The 16,157-nt window shown below is 38.8% G+C and overlaps 1 long non-coding RNA gene across 2 annotated transcripts in view; it reads right to left on the reverse strand.

The window, feature by feature from the left end:
• Nucleotides 1–16,157, reverse strand: part of LOC118897903 — a 199,895-nt gene that overhangs the window by 118,431 nt on the left and 65,307 nt on the right. For both annotated transcript variants that reach the window (XR_005020568.1, XR_005020567.1), the window contains exon 6: nt 10,056–10,208. This is a non-coding gene — a long non-coding RNA (uncharacterized LOC118897903). The remainder of the gene's footprint in view (nt 1–10,055; nt 10,209–16,157) is intronic.

Genomic DNA, 16,157 nt, shown 5'->3' on the forward strand with positions numbered 1-16,157 from the left:
TCTTCTCCCCGTCCCACCTCACCCCATTCATCCCTTCCCTTGCCTCCTTCCTTTAGTGCCTCAAATACTTATTTAGTGCATACTATGTCCCCTGCACTGTTTTGGCTGTTTGTGATATACCAGGAAAAAAAAAAGAAACCAAAAAACAAAACACCAGGACAAAATGAAAATCACTGTCCTCAAGGAGCCTATATTTTAGTGGGAGGACACAGATGATAAAAATGATATAACAGAAAGTGATAAATGCTATTTAAAAAAATAGGGCAAGTATGGAGCTATGTGAATGACAGAGGCAGGTTGTCATTTTAAATGGGATGGTCAGGATAGCCCTCATTGAGAAAAGCATACTTAAGCAAAGCTTTAAAGGAGGTGAGGGAGTTAACCAAGTAGCTTTCAGAGGAAAGACTGTTCTAGACAGAGGAACAACCAGTGAATAGGCCCAAGACAGGAGTGTGCTTGATGAGCTTAAAGCAAGGAAGGAGACTGTGTGGCTGAATGGAGTGAGTGAGGGGGTAGAAACAGGAGATAAGGTCAAAGAGATAATGGAAGCCAAAACATATAGGGTCAAGTTGGCCTCATAAGGTCTTTGATGTTTACACTGAGAAAAATGGATAGCCAATGTAAGATTTTGAGAGTGACATGATCCGACAGGATTTTTTTTTTAACATCTTTCTTGGAATATAATTGCTTTACAATGGTGTGTTAGTTTCTGCTGTATAACAAAGTGAATCAGCTATACATATACATATATCCCAATATCTCCTCCCTCTTGTGTCTCCCTCCCACCCTCCTTATGCCACCCCTCTAGGTGGTGACAAAGCACCGAGCTGATCTCCCTGTGCTATGTGGCTGCTTCCCACTAGCTATCTACTTTACATTTGGTAGTGTATATATGTCCATGCCACTCTCTCACTTTGTCCCAGCTTACACTTCCCCCTCCCCGTGTCATCAAGTCCATTCTCTAGGTCTCCATCTTTATTCCTGTCCTGTACCTAAGTTCATCAGAACTTTTTTTTTTTTTTTTTTAGATTCCATATATATGTGTTAGCATACGGTATTTGTTTTTCTCTTTCTGACTCACTTCACTCTGTATGACAGACTCTAGGTCAATCCACCTTACTACAAATAGTTGAATTTCACTTCTTTTTATGGCTAATATTCCACTGTATTTATGTGCCACATCTTCTTTATCCATTCATCGGTCGATGGACACTTAGGTTGCTTCCATATCCTGGCTATTGTAAATAGTCCTGCAAAGAACACTGTGGTACATGACTCCTTTTGAATTATGGTTTTCTCAGGGTGTATACCCAGTAGTGGGATTGCTGGGTCATATGGTACTTCTATTTTTAGTTTTTTAAGGAACCTCCATACTGTTCTCCATAGTGGCTGTATCAATTTACATTCCCACCAACAGTGTAAGAGGGTTCCCTTTTCTCCACACCCTCTCCAGCATTTATTGTTTGTAGATTTTTAGAGGATGGCCATTCTGACGGGTGTGAGTGATACCTCATTGTAGTTTTGATTTGCATTTCTCTAATGATTAGTGATGTTGAGCATCCTTTCATGTGTTTGTTGGCAATCTCTATATCTTCTTTGGAGAAATGTCTATTTAGGTCTTCTGCCCATTTTTGGATTGGGTTGTTTTTCTTCTTGATATTGAGCTGCATGAGCTGCTTGTATATTTTGGAGATTAATCCTTTGTCAGTTGCTTTGTTTACAAATATTTTCTCCATATCTGAGGGTTGTCTTTTCGTCTTGTTTATGGGTTCATTTGCCGTGCAAAAGCTTTTAAGTTTCATTAGGTCCCATTTGTTTATTTTTGTTTTTATTTCCATTTCTCTAGGAGGTGGGTCAAAAAGGACCTTGTTGTGATTTATGTCATAGAGTGTTCTGCCTATGTTTTCCTCGAAGAGTTTTATAGTGTCTGCCCTTACATTTAGGTCTTTAATCCATTTTGAGTTTATTTTTGTGTATGGTGTTAAGGAGTGTTCTAATTTCATTCTTTTACATGTAGCAGTCCAGTCTTCCCAGCACCATTTATTGAAGAGACTGTCTTTTCTCCATTGTATATTCTTGCCTCCTTTATCAAAGATAAGGTGACCATATGTGCGTGGGTTTATCTCTGGTCCTCTATCCTGTTCCATTGATCTATATTTCTGTTTTTGTGCCAGTACCATACTCTCTTGATTACTATAGCTTTGTAGTATAGTCTTATGTCCAGGAGCCTGATTCCTCCAGCTCCATTTTTCTTTCTCAAGATTGCTTTGGCTGGGCTTCCCTGGTGGCACAGTGGTTAAGAATCTGCCTGCCAATGCAAGGGATACAGGTTCGAGCCCTGGCCCGGGAAGATCCCACATGCTGTGGAGCAACTAAGCCCGTGCACCACAGGCTGAGCTCTAGAGCCTGCAAGCCACAACTACTGAGCCCACATGCCACAACTACTGAAGCCTGCACACTTAGAGTCTGTGCTCTGCAACAAGCCACGACAATGAGAAGCCCGTGCACTGCCACAAAGAGTAGCCCCTGCTCACCACAACTAGAGAAAGCCTGCGCACAGTAACAAAGACACAACACAGCCAAATATACATAAATAAATAAATAAATAAATAAATTTACTAAAAAAAAAAAAAATGCTTTGGCTATTCAGGGTCTTTTGTGTTTCCATACAAATTGTGAATTTTGTTCCAGTTCTGTGAAAAATGCCATTGGTAGTTTCATAGGGATTGCACTGAATCTGTAGACTGCTTTGGGTAGTATAGTCATTTCCACAATGTTGATTCTTCCAATCCAAAAAAGTGGTATCTCTTTCCATCTGTTTGTATCATCTTTAATTTCTTTCATCAGTGTCTTATAGTTTTCTGCATACAGGTCTTTTGTCTCCCTAGGTAGGTTTATTCCTAGGTATTTTATTCTTTTTGTTGCAATGGTAAATGGGAGTGTTTCCTTAATTTCTCTTTCACATTTTTCATCATTAGTGTATAGGAATGGAAGAGACTTCTGTGCATTAATTTTGTATCCTGCTACTTTACCAAATTCATTGATCAGCTCTAGTAGTTTTCTGGTAGCATCTTTAGGATTCTCCATATATAGTTATCATGTCATCTCCAGAGTGACAGTTTTACTTCTTCTTTTCTGATTTGGATTCCTTTTATTTCTTTTTCTTTTCTGATTGTCGTGGCTAAAACTTCCCAAACTATGTTGAATAATAGCAGTGAGAGTGGGCAACCTTGTCTTGTTCCTGATCTTACAGGAAATGGTTTCAGTTTTTTACCATTGAGAACGATGTTGGCTGTAGGTTTGTCATATACGTCCTTTATTATGTTGAGGTAGGTGACCTGATAGGATTAAATGAATTACCCTTACTCTGGCTGCTCTGCTAAGACCATACTGCAGTGGACAAGGGTAGAAGCAAGGAAATAAGGTAGGAGGCTTTACAATAATCCAGGTGAGAAAGAGTGACAGATTGTAAGTAGAACTGAGAAATAGTTAAATTCTGAAAGTACTTTGTAATATAAGCATTTAATTCTATATATTTCCCTCTAAGCACTGCTTTAGCTGTATCCCATAAATTGATGTGCTGTGTATTGTTTTCATTGAATTCAAAACGATTGCTAATTTCCTCTGTGATTTCCTCTTTTGACCCATGGGTTATTTAGAAATAATTAGTTTTATTTTCTAATATTTAGGAACTTTCTAGATATCCTTCTGTTCATGATTTCTAGTTTAATTCTGTTAAAGTCCCAAACATATTTTATACAATTTCAGTTCAGTTAAATGTATTAAGGTTGTATGACCCAGAAGATGATCTATCTTGGAGATAGACTCATCCACCAGAGGGCAGACAGCAGATGCAATAAGAACTACAGTTCTACAGCCTGTGGAATGAAAACCACGTTCACAGAAAGACAGACAAAATGAAAAGGCAGAGGACTTTGTACCAGATGAAGGAACAAGATAAAACCCCAGAAAAACAACTAAATGAAGTGGAGACAGGCAACCTTCCAGAAAAAGGCAACCTTCCAGAAAAAGATTCAGAATAATGATAGTGAAGATGATCCAGGACATTGGAAAAAGAATGGAGGCAAAGATCTAGAAGATGTAAGAACTGTTTAACAAAGAACTAGAAGAATTAAAGAACAAACAAACAGAGATGAACAATACAGTAAGTGAAATGAAAACAACACTAGAAGGAATCAATAGCAGAATAACTGAGGCAGAAGAACGGATAAGTGACCTGGAAGACAGAATGGTGGAATTCACTGCCGCAGAACAGAATAAAGAAAAAAGAAAGAAAAGAAATGAAGACAGCCTAAGAGACCTCTGGGGCAACACTGAAAGCAACAACATACGCATTATAGGGGTCCCAGAAGGAGAAGAGAGAGAGAAAGGACCAGAGAAAATATTTGAAGAGATTATAGTCAAAAACTTCCCTAACATGGGAAAGGAAATAGCCACCCAAGTCCAGGAAGAGTAGAGAGTCTCAGGAAGGATAAACCAAAGGAGAAACACGCCGAGACACATAGTAATCAAATTTACAAAAATTAAAGACAAAGAAAAATTATTAAAAGCAACAAGGGAAACATGACAAATAACATACAAGGGAATTCCCACAAGGTTAACAGCTGATCTCTCAGCAGAAACTCTACAAGACAGAAGGGAGAGGCATGACATATTTAAAGTGATGAAAGGGAAGACCCTACAACAAGGATTACTCTATCTGGCAACGATCTGATTCAGATTTGATGGAGAAATCAAAAGCTTTTCAGACAAGCAAAAGCTAAGAGAATTCAGCACCACCAAACCAGCTCTACAACAAATGCGAAAGGAACTTCCCTAAGTGGGAAAGAAGAGAAGAAAAGGACCTACAAAAACAAACCTAAAACAAGTAAGAAAATGGTAATAGGAATGTACATATTGATAATTACCTTAAACGTGAATGGATTAAATGCTCCAACCAAAAGACACAGGCTTCCTGTATGGATACAAAAACAAGACCCATATATATGCTGTCTACAAGAGACCCACTTCAGACCTAGGGACACATACAGACTGAAAGTGAGGGGATGGAAAAAGATGATCCATGCAAATGGAAATCAAAAGAAAGCTGGAGTAGCAATACTCATATCAGATAAAATAGACTTTAAAATAAAGAATGTTACAAGAGACAAGGAAGGACACTACATAATGATCAAGGGATCAATCCAAGAAGAAGATATAACAATTATAAATATATATGCACCCAACATAGGAACACCTCAATACATAAGGCAACTGCTAACAGCTCTAAAAGAGGAAATCGACAGTAACACAACTATAGTGAGGGACTTTAACACCTCACTTACACCAATGGACAGATAACCCAAAATGAAAATTAATAAGGAAACACAAGCTTTAAATGACACAATACACCAGATAGATTTAATTGATATTTATAGGACATTCCATCCCAAAACAGCAGATTACACTTTCTTCCCAAGTGTGCACGGAACATTCTCCAGGATAGATCACATCTTGGGTCAAAAATCAAGCCTTGGTAAACTTAACAAAATTGAAATCATATCAAGCATCTTTTCTGACCACAACGCTATGAGATTAGAAACGAGTTACAGGGAAAAAAACGTAAAAAACACAAACACATGGAGGCTATACAGTACGTTACTAAATAACCAAGAGATCACTGAAGAAATCAAAGAGGAAATCAAAAAATACCTAGAGACAAATGACAATGAAAACACGACGATCCAAAACCTATGGGATGCAGTAAAAGCAGTTCTAAGAGGCAAGTCTATAGAAATACAAGCCAACCTCAAGAAAAAAAAAAACATCTCAAATAAACAATCTAACCTTCCAACTAAAGGAACTAGAGAAAGAAGAACAAACAAAACCCAAAGTTAGCAGAAGGAAAGAATCCATGAAGATCAGAGCAGAAATAAATGAAATAGAAACAAAGAAACAATAGCAAAGATCAATAAAACTAAAAGCTGGTTCTTTGAGAAGATAAACAAAATTGATAGACCATTAGCCAGACTCATCAAGAAAAAGAGAAGGAATCAAATCAATAAAATTAGAAATGTAAAAGAAGTTACAACAGACACCACAGAAATACAAAGCATGCTAAGAGACTACTACTAGTAACTCTATGCCAATAAAATGGACAACCTGGAAGAAATGGACATATCCTTAGAAAGGTATAACCTTCCAAGAATGAACCAGGAAGAAATAGAAAATATGAACAGACCAATCACAGGTAATGAAATTGAAACTGTGATTAAAAACCTTCCAACAAACGAAAGTCCAGAACCAGATGGCTTCACAGGTGAATTCTATCAAACATTTAGAGAAGAGCTAACACCCATCCTTCTCAAACTCTTCCAAAAATTTGCAGAGGAAGGAACACTCCCAAACTCATTCTATGAGGCCACCATCACCCTGATACCAAAACCAGACAAAGATACTTCAAAAAAAGAAAATTACAGACCAATATCACTCATGAATATAGATGCAAAAATCCTCAACAAAATACTAGCAAACAGAATCCAACAACACATTAAAAGGATCATACACCATGATCAAGTGGGATTTATCCCAGGGATGCAAGGATTCTTCAGTATAGTCAAATCAATCAATGTGATAAACCTTATTAACAAATTAAAGAATAAAAACCATATGATCATCTCAATAGATGCAGAAAAATCTTGACAAAATTCAACACCCATTTATGATAAAAACTCACCAGAAAGTGGGCATAGAGGGAACCTACCTCAACATAATCAAGGCCATATATGACAAACCCACAGCAAACATCATTCTCAATGGTGAAAAACTGAAAGGATTTCCTCTACGATCAGGAGGAAGACAAGGATGTCCACTCTCACCACTATTATTCAACATAGTTTTGGAAGTCCTAGCCATGGCAATTAGAGGAGAAACAGAAATAAAAGGAATACAGATTGGAATAGAAGAAGTAAAACTGTCAGTTTGCAGATGACATGATACTGTACATAGAGAATCCTAAAGGTGCCACCAGAAAAGTACTAGAGCTAATCATTGAATTTGGTAAAGTAGCAGGATACAAAATTAACGCACAGAAATCTCTTGCATTCCTAAACAGTAATGATGAAAAATGTGAAAGAGAAATTAAGGAAACACTCCCATTTACCACCGCAACAAAAAGAATAAAATACCTAGGAATAAATCTACCTAGGGAGACAAAAGACCTGTATGCAGAAAAGTATAAGACACTGACGAAAGAAATTAAAGATGATACAAACAATGGAGAGATATACCATGTTCTTGGATTGGAAGAATCAACATTGTGAAAATGATTATACTACACAAAGCAATCTACAGGTTCAATGCAATCCCTATCAAATTACCAATGGCATTTTTTACAGAACTAGAACAAAAATATCTTAAAATTTGTATGGAGACACAAAAGACCCCGAATAGCCGAACAGTCTTGAGGGAAAAAAACGGAGCTGGAGGAATCAGACTCCCTGACTTCAGACTATACTACAAAGCTACAGTCATCAAGACAGTATGGTACTGGCACAAAAACAGAAATATAGATCAATGGAACAGGATAGAAAGCCCAGAGATAAACCCACGCACCTATGGTCAACTAATCTATGACAAAGGAGGCAAGGATATACAATGGAGAAAAGACAGTCTCTTCAATAAGTGGTGCTGGGAAAACTGGACAGCTACATGTAAATAAAATTAGAACACTCCCTAACACCATACCCAAAAATAAACTCAAAATGGATTAGAGACCTAAATGTAAGACTGGACAGTATAAAACTCTTAGAGGAAAACATAGGAAGAACACTCTTTGACAGAAATCACAGCAAGATCTTTTTTGATCCACCTCCTAGAGTAACGGAAATAAAACCAAAAATAAACAAATGGGACCTAATGAAACTTAAAAGCTTTTGCAAAGCAAAGGAAACTACAAACAAGATGGAAAGACAACCCTCAGAATGGGAGAAAATATTTGCAAACAAATCAACGCACAAAGGAGTAATCTCTAAAATATATAAACAGCTCATGCAGCTCAATATTAAAAGAAAAAACAACCCAATCCAAAAATGGGCAGAAGACCTAAATAGACATTTCTCCAAAGAAGACATACAGATGGCCAAGAAGCACATGAAAAGCTGCTCAACATCACTAATTATTAGAGAAATGAAAATCAAAACTATAATGAGGTACCACCTCACAGTAGTTAGAATGGGCACCATCAGAAAACCTACAAACAAGAAATGCTGGAGAGGGTGTGGAGAAAAAGGAACCCTCTTGCACTGTTATTGGGAATGTAAATTGATACAGCCACTGTGGAGAACAGTATGGAAGTTCCTTAAAAAACTAAAAATAGAATTAGCATATGACCCAGCAATCCCACTACTGGGCATATACCCAGAGAAAACCATAATTCAAAAAGAGTCATGTACCACAATGTTCACTGCAGCACTATTTACAATAGCCAGGTCATGGAAGCAACCTAAATGTCCATCGACAGACGAATGGATAAGGAAGATGTGGTACATATATACAATGGAATATTAGCCATAAAAAGGAACGAAATTGGGTCATTTGTAGAGAGAGACGTGGATGAATCTAGAGACCGTCATACAGAGTGAAGTAAGTCAGAAAGAGAAAAACAAATATCGTATATTAACTCATATATGTGGAACCTAGAAAAATGGTACAGGTGAACCGGTTTGCAGGGTAGAAATTGAGACACTGATATAGAGAACAAACGTATGGACACCAAGGGGGGAAAGCAGCTGGGGTGGGGGTGGGGGTGTGGTGTGATGAATTGGGAGATTGGCATTGACGTGGATACACTAACATGTATAAAATGGATAACTAATAAGAAACTGCTGTATAAAAAAATAAATAAAATAAAATGCAAAAATTCAAAAAACCGAAAAAACAGTGGTAAAAAAGATGGTCTATCTTAGTGAATGTTCCTTTTGAACTGAAAAACAATGTCTATTCTACAGTTGTTGGGTGGAGTGTCCTATAATTACTAATTAAGTCAAGTTGTCAATAATGTTTAGGTCTTTTATATCCTGAACATACTTTCTATTTGCCCTATCAATTGCTGAGAGAGGAGTGTTGATCTCCAACCATAATTGTGATTTTTTTCCTTTCTTTCTATCAATTTTTACTTCATGTAGTTTGAAGGTCTGTTGCTAGATACATACACATGTAGGATTATAATGCTTTCCTGGAGAATTGACCCTTTTATCATTATGTAATGCTCCTCTTTATCTCTGGTAATATTTATTATTCTAAAGTCTACTTTGTCAGTTATAAACATAGCTACTCAGCTTTCTTTTGATTAATATTTTCATAGCATATATTTTCCCATCTCTTTACTTTTAACTTATCTGTGTTCTATATTTAAAATGGGTTTCTTGGAGACAGCGTATAGTTGAGTCTTGCTTTCTTAGCCAATCTGGTAATTCTGGGCTTTTAGATGGTGTGTTTATTTCATTTACATTTAATATAATTATTCCATGGTTAGATCAAACTCTTTCTTGCTAGCTGTTTTCTAATGTTTTATCCGTTCTTTGTTTCTTTTTTTCTGCCTTCTTTTGAATTCAGAGTGTTGTTTTTATTCTAGTTTATTTCTACTATGGGCTTTTACCTTTTTATAAAAAAGTCTGTCGTTGCTATATGTTTTAAAATATATGTTTAATTAATCACGTAATCACGATCTAGCTTAAAACCATATTACATCACTTCAAATGTAGTGTAAGGACCTTAAAATAGTATATGCCCAATATTTAAAAAAGAATATATACAATGTATATGTATAACTTAATCACTTTGCTGTACAGCAGAAATTAACACAACATTGTAAATCAACTATACTTCAATAAAAGTACTGAAAAAAATAGTATATGCCCAATTGCTCCCTCGCATCTGCTTTTGTCAGACTTATGTTTACATTTGCAATAAATATATAATACATTACTACTGTTTTTGCTTTAGATAGTTATCTCTTGAAGGAACTAAAATAAGAAAAATTAATTTTATATTACCTTGTTTTACTCCATTTCCCATACTCTTCATTTCTTGATGTAGATCCAGGTTTATGGTTGGTCTCATATTCCTTTTTGCCTGAGGAACTTCCTGAATTCTGACTATATTTTGAAGGTAGAGCCAATGAGGTTTCCAGACGTATTGGATATAGCCTTTGAGAGAAAGCAAAGTCAAGTATGACCTCAATGCTGATAAATCAAAATAACAGCACCAAATAATTTTTCAAAAATGCATTTAGGGGGACGTCCCTGGTGGTCCAGTGGGTAAGACTCCAAGCTCCCATTGCAGGGGTCCCGGGTTTGAACCCTGGTCGGGGAACTAGATCTCACATGCATGCCACAAGCTAAGAAGCCCACGTGCCACAACTAAGACATGGCGCAGCCTAGTATTTTTTAAAAATTAAAAAAAAACTTTAAAAAATGCATTTAGGAAGGGATACTAGTGTGAAAACAAATTCAACTCTAAAAGAATACAACTTGATACACCTAATGTATTTTATAATCTGATATCTGCCATGGATTTTTCTGCCTCTCAAAGTTCCAGTTTCAAAGACCTGTAGAAGCTCTGGTGAGGGGGAACCACAGATCCTGTCTGTGTGACTCCTGTATATATATATATGCCTACTTTCTTTCCTCCTTGTCAACCTGGATGCAAAACTCAATCCCTTCACCAGTTTCAACAAGAAATCTACTCCTCCCACATTTACCAGGTTTCCTCATCTTTCTTTCACTTTCTCATGTGGTCTTTGTTCCCTCTCTATGAAATTGCTTCCTGTGAATTTTGAATTCCTCTTATTTTGTGTAGAATATAAAGATCTCCTACACTCAGCATTATATACACGAAACTGCTCAGGGAGGTTATCAGAATAAAGGAGGCTTCAGGAGCTGCCTTTCTTAGAAATTTAGGTATATAAAAATAAATACACCATATTGTTCTAGGTAAAGTTCACCTGGAATGTGCATGCAGGAGGTTTATCAGAAGTGCTCTTGAAAACAGAAGTGCTCTTTGAAGGAGCAAGGGAAGCTAGATTGAGTAACGGTAGAATTTGAAATGAGATACAGTTGAAACAGTAGTCTCAGTGAATGCCACAGAGATCCCTCAAGAATGAGATGATCCTACAAAGATGTCCCACATTAAGGAATGTACCCCACAACAATCAATCATCAGATATGGCTGCCCCCAGGAACTAGAGCTGAGACTTGAGCATGGCAGTTTCCTTCAGCTGAGGGCAATTCCCAGAGTTGGATGCAACTGTATGTAATCAGTAGTCAAAACTCCCAGCATCTGGGACCATGAAGCCTTAATCAGGAAGGGGAATCTAGGAGGTCTCCAAATGCATCCACTACAATCCATCCCATGCCATTTAGTTCCACTTGCTTTGCACAGTATATTCCCTCCACAAGGAAACAACTCCTCCAGGATTATAATTCTCCTCCTTTCCTCGGAAAGCTTTTAGAGGAAGTTTAGTGGGACAAACTAGTGTTGGCCTCCTTCTCCCTTTCTCCTTCCTCCCCCACCCTCAGCGGCCCTCACCCCTCCAACTATTATCTAGGCTGCACCTGATATTTATAGTCTCCCTCATCTATTAACCTCATCTACTAGAGTTCACCCACCCTTGACAATCAATGGGTAGTTAGCTGGTCTCCAGCACTTACTTGGTGGATGACCTGGGCCCCTTTCCCTGAGGGGGTCTGGGCCCATAGTTGCTGTGCCCTTTTCAGGTTGTGGCTTCTGCACATGTCCATTTACCATTAAAACTGGTTAGAGCAGTACCAGGAACCCCCTTCCCTTCACCCTCTTCTCTAAGCAGATCACTTGTGTGCCAAGTGTATTATATTTAATGTGCCATTAAAAACCTACAGGATGTAGAGTTGTGGGGATGGGAAGAACAAGTTCCCCAAATGGGTCATTGGAAGTGATAATAAGCATAGTCCCTTCTCCTTGCAACCCTTAGTTCCCAGATCCACGTATTTTCCCTTGGGGAATACAGCAGCACATAATGGTTGATGATTTAGGGTGTGCTCTTGATTCCGTAGGATGAAGGTATATACCACATTCTTGCACAGTATAATTTCCAACTTTCCACCTTAGGCGTACACCTTCAAAAAGCCATTCCATCACTATCAGGCCAGCAGAATCAGGGTGGTAAAATGTGATAGGACCAGTGAATCTCATGGTCAGATGCCTACTGTCACACCTCATTTGACGTAAAGTGCATTGCTTGGGCCAATGAAATTTATGTAGGATCACATATTGGTAGATCAAACATTTTGTTTGCTCATGGATAATGGTGCAGCCTATGAGTCTAATGAGCAGGAAAGGCAATCATATAGAGAATACCACTCAAACTAAATTTCCGCCTCTCGAGATTTCACAGACACAGTGTCATCAACTTTGTCTAGTTGGTCCCCTCAAGGTACGGTGCCATATTAGAGGGCAGCATTAGTCTTGCTGCTGGTAGGTCAGATGATCGGCAGCAGCAGTATTAGGTCTGCTCTGGTGAGTCCACGTTGTTGGGCTCATGCCCAGCCTCCATCCTTGTCTCCATAGTTTCTCCTGTATAAACCCTTTGTGCAACACTGGAGTGACTTTCATCAAAGACTGGCTAAGTTATTCTACATGGTTATTTAGTGCCCCTTCAACAGATTCTCTCTGGTGGGCATTTTGATGTGAATCAAAGATATCCACACTTTATGCCCATGTTTATATGTCAATTCACATACCTCTTCTCAAAAACTCTCACTCTTCTTTCTCCTTCCAAGCCCCTGAACAATTAACCAAACCGTTTGTCACTGCTAATGAGTCCATGCATAATTTTATATCAACCTGCTTCTCTTCTGACACAAAATAATCATGCACACACCCAAACCTCCGCCAATGGTGAGAGACTGTCCCTCACTGCTGTCTTTCAAGGCTACCCTGAGTGAGGCTTTTGGGCGAAAGTCCAAATTGTGTATCAGTTGTCTACTGTTGTGTAACAAACTACCCCAAAACCAAGTGGTTTAAAACAACAGTTTATTATTTCTTAAAGTGAGATGACAAACACGGCCAAGGATGGAGACAAGTGAGTCATAAAATGAGGACGTCTAGTACAGTGATCGTGATACCACCATCAACAAACAATGGCATGACGGGGGATAGAGACTGAGCTAGACAATAAAGTTTTAAGTAAACATAGGAGATAAAGAAGAAATCTTTATGCTTCCTACTAAACAAAACCAGAATTCCTTACCTTTGTCTTCAGGCCTCTCCTCACTTTAGACTCTCTTTTCCTGTTAAATATTCTCCTCCGGTGCCAATTTTAAAAGACCCTATCAGAAACCATTGTGAGGAAACGGCCTTCTACCTACTGCCTTCATGTTATCCCTTCATCCTGGAGTTTCCCTCCTACTCCATCACACTCCAACCCTTTGTGAAATACTTAATTACTTTTTCTGATCCAACTCAAATTCTTTTTCCGAAGTAAGCCACGACATATGTAAACAAACAAATGGAGCCTCCATGAAGAAACTCCTGTCAAGAATAAACCTTCCCTCCCCTGAATCCACTGAAATCCTTAAAAGCAGCGTCTAACCCTTACTGACCTTTATTCTGCTGCACAAAGCACGTACAGGTGTTTACGGTTTAATGATTGAATGACTCAGCACCTTCATGCATAGGCCGTACAGCCTTGTATGATACTTTGGAGTCATTTATCATTTCTGTAAGTTAAAATCCCTTTGAAGTCAGAAACCAGGTCATAATTTTGATTTTCCTAGCATGTAGCAAAGTGTCGTGACACTTTGTATCAAAATGTTTAAGTTAATTTGTTATGGGAATTACTGCTAATCAAGGACACGTGAAAAGGGAAGGTGCTCTGTTATAAGAACAGCGTCAGTGGATTCCATGAATCCACTTTTGAAGGTGGAATGGCCCTTTAGAGATGTCTTGAGAATCAAGGTAAGGGGGACGAATCTTTGTATTCTGTATGACCCAGGCATTGAGTGTGTGCTGCATCCCAGGAAGAGGGCATAACTTTGAGTGAAGCCGCTTCCTTGAGCCAGGGGCAATTCCTGAAGAAGAACACAGCTGTGAGCTGTCAGCATCCAAAATTCCAGTCAACTTGGAGAGAACTTGGTTCTAGAAGGGGATGTGGGTGTGCACAACAGCATCAAATACAGCATCCTGAGGGGGAAATGGAGCCTCTCGCTCACCTTCTGTACAAATCCTCTTCTGAGGCATGCGTGAAAAAACAGGACTGAATTTACTTTTGGCACCTAAGCCTCAAACTCCTCTGTGAGCCCAAACAACTCTTTTTTTTTTCCTTTGAGGATTTGAATTGGCACCTGAGCGACTTATTTCTGACTCTGCCCTGTCACTTGGATACTGGGAAGGTTTTTCACACTCACCTACACAGTGCTAGTCACTTGTGCCAATACCGCTGCTGCCCCAGCCTAATCAGGCAGGGTCTTCCTGCATCAGCAGCCATCTCTGTGGCATATTGCTTTCTGGGTGTTATACAGTTGTCCCTAGCCTGAAGATCACAGCTTTAGAGAATATGGGCCTGAAAAAAAAATTCCCACCAGCGTCCTCTATCATCTTTTCCACTCTCAGAATCAAGGCTGACTTTTGGGTTAATGACTTCTACATAAAAGGAAGGAGCATCAGCTTCTGTTGTCTTCAGCCCTATACATGCATGATCTCTGCCTCCTACAAGAAGAGGAGCCAGAGTATCTATTGGGCAATTTTGCTTGCAGGGATTAGCTGTCTCCTTGGTTCCTCCTTGTTTTCTGCTCTTAGTTTCTGGATGGCTAAGGAAAGTCTCCCATAGCAAGTGTTGTTTGCTTAGAAATACCCATCTTTTCTATAACAACATTTTAAAAGGGGGGGGGGAGGAAGATACTTCCACCTGCCAACCTATGCATTAAAAATGTACCATATAAATGAGTAGCTCCTAAGTTAAAGGTGGATGGTCCCAGCTGTTCTCTCTGAGATCAGACTTCATACACTAAGTTAATGGACACAGTCTCTCACCAGGTTTTCTGAGTTTTAGACCCGAGCTGGAAGTTGGAAACAACTTCCTGGGACCTTACTTACAGGGAAGTTGATTTTACTGGGAAGGCTGTTAAACCAGCATCCTCGGCTGCAACTCCCCAAGTCTCTACTAAGGTCTCCAGTTCAAGTCTGCCATTTGGTTGGGTTCCATCAAGACAGCATCTGTCACCTTTCTCTCTCCTCTTCTTGAATAAATCTTTACTAACAAGGCGAATTTAGATCTCCCATTCTAAAGCTTCTCCAATAATGCCTTACTGTACGTCGCTCTTGTAATAACATGCTTTGACTGAATCTGATTTTCCAAACTGTTCAATAGCACCTTGTCATATGGCTCATTGCAAAAGACTCTCTAGCATTAACACATTTCCAGAGAACTTTTCTCCTTCCTGTTGGTGCATGGTAGGGGAGCAGATGTACCAGTCTCTGCAACTTTCAACATTATCAAGTACACCTGTCAATGCTGTCAAGTATTTCGTCACAGAGGTGAAGCTCTGGCAGGACTGAGAACACGTGTACCTCCTAATGCCAAGCCTGTAAATTTTCTTTTAATCTCCCTCACATCTCTGCCTCTGAAACCTGCCACTATTGCAACACAGCATGCTCTCTTCAAACTCACAATCCCGCTGTCTGTTCCCTAAAATTGGACTGCTTGAGAATGCAAGCTAGTGTATGGTTAACAAATTAGCAGCCTCTGCTGGGGATTCCAAAGCTTGCTGACAAATGATTCAACGGTAGATGTCCTACATCTGGGGGACTCTGTCTCAACAAATGGAGGTTGGTAGGGGACTTTGGTCAGGCAAACTCACAATGGCCATGTACACACTTCCTCTTCCAAATGGAATGTTATATTTTAGAGTCTGTTGAGGTAAACTTCAAAGAAAAAATCCTCATTTGAAACTTGGGTTGGTTTTGGCTTATGTAATGGTATGATAACTTGCTTTTTGCTTAAAATATTCAATCTTGTACAGTGTATCCCTATACAAAAACTGAAAATTTGACCTAAGAGCAGATCTCTACTTTGGGTTCCCTATGAGACTGTTTAAAATTCTCAGAAGGGCTGTTGCTCA

This window comes from Balaenoptera musculus, chromosome 7 (genome assembly GCF_009873245.2).
Source record: "Balaenoptera musculus isolate JJ_BM4_2016_0621 chromosome 7, mBalMus1.pri.v3, whole genome shotgun sequence".
NCBI lineage: Eukaryota > Metazoa > Chordata > Mammalia > Artiodactyla > Balaenopteridae > Balaenoptera > Balaenoptera musculus.